General features: G+C 51.5%; 1 pseudogene; it reads right to left on the reverse strand.

Annotated features, from left to right (window-relative positions):
• Positions 1-2,210: 2,210 nt before the first annotated feature.
• LOC146755066 (uncharacterized) lies at positions 2,211-5,140 on the reverse strand (annotated as a pseudogene).
• Between the last annotated feature and the right edge of the window lie 559 nt (positions 5,141-5,699).

A 5,699-nucleotide genomic window follows, 5' to 3' on the forward strand; every position in this document is an offset into this window, starting at 1 on the left:
AGCCCTTTCGACGATAGCTTGGCCCTGTGAATTTCCCGGAATGCCTGTGGTGTGTGTGATATTCCAGCGAGCTAACCAATCTTTGGACGAACGCGAAATAAAGCAAGAACCATCGTCTGTTTTTATGTGGCGCGGCATTCCCAAAACTGCTATAGCCGTGGCCCAATGGTGTTGTGCTGCTGTAGAACTGACACGACCGTGTTGTGTGGCTACAATGACAGTAGAGGACGTGTCAATAGTCACAGCCAGCCACTGTCGTGGGGCCATCCGTGGTTCCATTGTGAAGTCTGTTTGCCAGACGTCTAATGGAGCGAGACCACGAGGATTAACCCCCGCTCCTAAAGCTGGCGCAGAATTACAGTGAGGGCAGGTTTGCACTACCTCCCTAGCGACTGTAATCGGGATAGAACAGGCTCGAGCCAGTGCCTTGGCCCCTATGTGAAGTGCTGAATGAAGATCACGAGCTTCCTGCAAAGTGCACACCTGGTTCCCTGCTATCCGATCAGCCATGTCGTTTCCTGCTGTAAAGAAACCTGGCACCTCAGAGTGGCTACGAACATGAAGGATGGCAACGGGTGCAACCCTGATAGCTAAAGCATCCTCTAACAGGGCTGCAGCTGCTGTACTCGGTTGCCCTTCCTTTCCCATCCGTAGCAGCATTTTTGCCACGAACACAGAATCCGTGACAGCATTGCAAGGCTTCGTGGGCCAAAGATGTAGTGCCACTGCCATAGCCCTAGCCTCGAGCATCTGAACACTTGCTGTCTTGTCTGTTATCATCTTGTAATTCCAGCCACCCTCAACTGTTTGCCACACAGCCACCCCCTGGCCCGTTGATGACGAAGCATCAGTGAAGACTGTAGGACCGTTCACAGGGGTGTCCAGGACCCTGTGTCGCAATGATATCTGGAGGGGTTTTGCCAGTTCAAAAATTGGCAGTGAGTCTGAATAGCAAAACTTTCCGCTGAAGTCATAAACAGCCAATGACACCTCATCTGGCAGAGGTTGCACATTTCGAAAAGCTCCTGGTAAATAGATGACTTCCAAGTCCTTCCCGAAAGCTCTGATCGCAGTGAGGCGAGCCTTTCGCAGCAAATATGACAGCTGTTCTAGCCATGTGGTAAATGCTCTCACCGGCTGAGCAGAAAATAACCATGACAGTGGGCGTGGCCGAGAGTTCAAAGCATGCCCAATCACTGCAGCTGAACCATGCTGGCACCTAGTGACCGCAGCCTCCAACGGGCGATCAGGTTCCCACCTGGCAAGGGCATTGGTGGAGCAGGCTGACAGTATCTCCTGCCAGGCTGACTCCATCTCTGGATTCCAATGCCTCTCCTCTTGTGGGACTGATCCCTTCAGTTGATCATAGAAAGGTTTCATGAGGCGCGGAGGGATGCCAATGGCATTCCTCACCCATTGCAGTGCCCCCACCAACTTCTGCACATCCCATAAGTTTGTAATTTGAGGCTTAATCTCCAGCCCCTCCGGGATTACTGTGGAAGATCCAAATTTATAGCCCAGGAATTCAATCCCTGGTTCTCTCTGGATCTTTTCCTGAGAGATCACAAACCCTGCAGAGATGAGGGTGCGGACGATCTGCCCCTCCAACGTTTTCAACTGAGCATCATCAGGTGCAACAAGCAGCAAATCATCCATGTAATGGGCGATTTGGCATCCTGGCAGTGCCTTTCTCACTGGTTCTATGACTCTGCTCACCACAAGTTGACAGATCGTAGGTGAACAGACCATACCTTGCGGAAGAACCTTCCACTGGTACCTCTGAGCTGGCTCTCGATTATTTACAACCGGAACTGTGAATGCAAAGGCTTCCCTATCCTGTTTAGCCAATGGGATAGAGAAGAAACAATCCTTTAGATCAATGACCATCAGAGGCCATCCCTGTGGGACTGCTGACAACAAAGGTCCCCCTTGCTGGACAGGACCAAAGGGGATGATCTGTGAATTGACTGCTCGGAGATCGTGGAGCAGCCGAAACGATCCAGAGGCCTTCTGAATGACAAAGATGGGCGTGTTCCAATTGCTAAGCGATGACTCTATATGGCCTAGTGCAAGTTCTCTGGAAACAAGCTGTATGAGCGCTGCCAATTTTTTAGCAGGAATGGGCCACTGATCCACCCAAACAGGAGATGTATCCTGTTTCCAACGCAGCGGAATCGCATGCTCCAGCGCCAAGTGGTGGACAGTGGCCCTTAGGATAAATTTGTCAGCCGTAACCCAATGAGAAGAAGAAGATCTCTGCCTAGCAGAGATCCCCTGATCGGAGCTATATTGGGGGTGATGAAAACAGTTTTTTCTATTGAGCCATCTCGATTGATGATCGAAATTCCCACTTCCGCATCCGACACAGAGGTGGTCATTTCACCCCCCACCCCTATCAGGACCTTTGATGTTGCAACCTTTGGCCACTGGAATGGCCAATCGCGCTCTGCAATAACAGTAACATCTGCACCAGAGTCCAACAAAGCTGTAAGGTACACCGTCCTAGGACCTAGTGTAGGCACTCCAGGGTCCAACGTCATCATGACCCTCACCAATGGCCTATCACCTAGATCCATGGTCAGCGCCACCGTGTGGTCAACACGCTTGGCCCATTTTAATGAAGCGGGAAGGGGCCCTGGGCCGCTGGCACCCTCCCGTTCCAGTTTCCCTGCGGCAAAACCTCAAATTTTCGACAGTGACGCGCAACATGTCCAACCCCATTGCACAACTGACAACGTTTTCCTTGCGGCTTGCTCTGCCCAGCTTTCTTGGGGCATTGTGCTTTAAAATGACCATGCTGCCCACACTTGAAACACGGACCTTTTCCCTTCTCATCCCCGGTGCGAGCTGCCATCATCACTGCAGATTTAATCGCAGAGCTGACTTCGGCAGCCATTCCCTGCACGGCAGTTGCCAAGCCATCATTATTGGAGGGAGTATTTTTCTGATGATCTAGCACATATTTGATAATCTCCCCTGGGGTGTTCAAAGTTCCAGGAGCTGCCCTAATTATCTGCTGAACGTCCGGGAGTGACTTTTGCTTGAGACAGTCTATCACAACCAAAGGCTGGACTCCCTTCGGGAGGTCAGACCCTTCAATGGCACGAATCAAGCGATTTGCAAAATCAGAAAATGACTCAGAAGGCTCCTGTTTGATGTCGGACCACGGGAGCACAGGCTCCGCAACTTTAGCCACTGTCAGCAGAGCCTGAAAGGCTGCCTTTGTAAGCGCAGCTAACTCCCCCTCTCTCAGCCCTCTTGCTTGATCCTCCGGGGACCCCACCATACCATCTGCTAGTCCCTGAAGGCGCAAGAGAGTAGTTCTTTCAACCCTAGCTCCACGGCCCTGACCTGTATGCGCATTAGCCGGATGATTGTTATCACGTGCTGCCTCAGCGACAACAGCCTGAAGCAATCTATTCCATTCATCATACCACAGCGTGTACTGCACGGGCTCAAGAATCACCCTCATGAGACTGACCACATCGTACGGCAGGAGACTCGAGGCCATGAGAGCCTCAATTGCTGACATAGTTACCGGAGAACGCAAGCCCTTGTTCTTAACTAACTCTGCAAGGCGAGTAATCGCCTTGGAATCCAGAGGGGTCCAAGCCGGACCATCCTGTTTCACTATTATCGGGAGGGCAAAAGCTGTTGTTTCCGGGTCGGCTGTCTGGAGGTCCTCCCTTGTCTGGGCCCAATCAGTGAGAGTGGGTGGGCTCCACGGTACGGGTGCCGTGGGGCCACATCCCCCTTGGGCGGCCCCCTGGGCGGCCCACGCAGGACCACATCCCCCTTGGGTGGCACCTTGGGCGGCTTGGCCAGCCCCTTGGGCGGGCCACATGAAATCATCACACCCACATTCACCTTCACTATCACATGGGTTGGCACAATCCCCCCTTTTCTGGGCATACGCACAGCAACAGGCGGGACCCGACAACGAAGAAGTACCACCCCTCCTTACACTTTTCCTTGGTGACACCACACCTCCCCCTTTCAGCTCTGGTGGGACCACACCTCCTCCTTTCAGCTCTGGTGGCACCACCATGCCTCCCCCCTTTCTCTCTCCCTTGTCCTTGTTCTTATCAGGCACAGTAGCAACATCGCATTCCTCGAGGGGCTTCCCTCCCCCTTCATCCCTGTAGGCGTCCAATGAAGGATACGAGGAGTTAGGATAGGGGGGCGGAGGCGGGGTGTCCTCCTGTTCAGGGCTGCCTTCTGGAATGTCCGTCTTAGGCGAAGGAACAGGTGTGTTCGGGGGAGCCGGCGCCATCTTGCCTTGCACTGAATCTGTAAGAGAGTCAAGACTCCCCCCCCGGCCTCCCCCCGTCTCCAAACCCAGAATGTCTCTAGCACGTTGGTTTGCTAGCTTCTCCTCCCGTGCTGCTTTCAGCGCCTCCAAGATAAGTCCCCATACTTTGAATTCTGATACTTTTCGAGTGGCCAGCGACCTTTGAGATAGTGCGGCCGTAATTCCATCCCATCTGCCAGGATTGTATAAATCAGACGGGTTTGTTAAAAGCCCTTCCTTTTCCAGCAGCGAAAGAACTGCTGTTACCTCCTTTTTGGAAGGAGCCTGTTTCCCACAGTGAAGTTTGCAAGCGTGAAGAATTACCTTGATAACGGCTTCCATGTCGCCCCGGCCGAACGTAGTTCTCCTGGCCGCTCCCTGGCGCTTCCCCGAAGGTTCCTGGGGGTCCCCGAGATTCCGAGATTCCGGGATTCCGAGCTCGCTCTCCCACCTGTCGAAGAGTGATGGCCACTCCTCTTCGACCCTGGGCTTCCACTACTCCGCGACGAGAGGATTCGCTACCGCAGTGGGATCCTGCTGCCGTTTAGCAGACAACTACCTTGCTCCAAAAGTCCCTAATCACGCCTAATCGTGACGAATCACGTCGGCGGTCACCATTTGAAGGCTTTATGATCGTTAATGGCTTTACGATCTCTCGCCTCCAACTGAAGCAGTAGTTAGACCAATTACCAAGTGACACCAAGGTGGTAGCGTGGTAAAATGGCGATTTATTGAAGCACACACGACCTTATATAACCTTTGTCCACTTCGTCTACGCCTACTGTATTACACGTAGCAAGATTCTTCCAGAATATGGGGAAGGGCCTGTCACGTCACAGCCCGATAACATCCCCGTATTTCGCCTAATACAACACTAAGCTAAGCATTGAGGATGCTAAGCATTGAGGATTCTAACTATTGAGGATTCTAAGCAATGCATGGAGGATGCTAAGCATTGAAGATTCTAAGCATTGAGGATTCTAAGCATTGAGGATTCTAAGCCAAGCATTGAGTTTTATAATCTTTGAGGTTTCTAAGCATTAAGGCCTCTATGCATTGAGGTTTGTAAGCATTTGGGATGCTAAGCAATGAGGTTTCAAACAATAAAATTTCTCAGCATTGAGGATTCTAAGCATTGATGATTCTAAGCTAAGCATAGAGCATACTAAGGATTGAGGATGCTAAGCATTGAGGTTTCTAAGCATTGGGCATTCTACGCGTTGAGGATGCTAAGCACTGAGGATTCTATGTATTGAGGTTTCTAAGCATTATGGACTCTGTGCATTGAGGTTTCTAAGCATTGAGGATCCTGAGCTTTGAGGATTCTAAGATATGCATTGAGGATGCTAAGCATTGAGGATGCTAAGCATTGAGGTTTCTAAGCTTAGCATTGAGGATTCTAAGCATT

This window comes from Coturnix japonica, chromosome 36, assembly GCF_054131305.1.
Source record: "Coturnix japonica strain WE chromosome 36, WE-NBRP24, whole genome shotgun sequence".
NCBI lineage: Eukaryota > Metazoa > Chordata > Aves > Galliformes > Phasianidae > Coturnix > Coturnix japonica.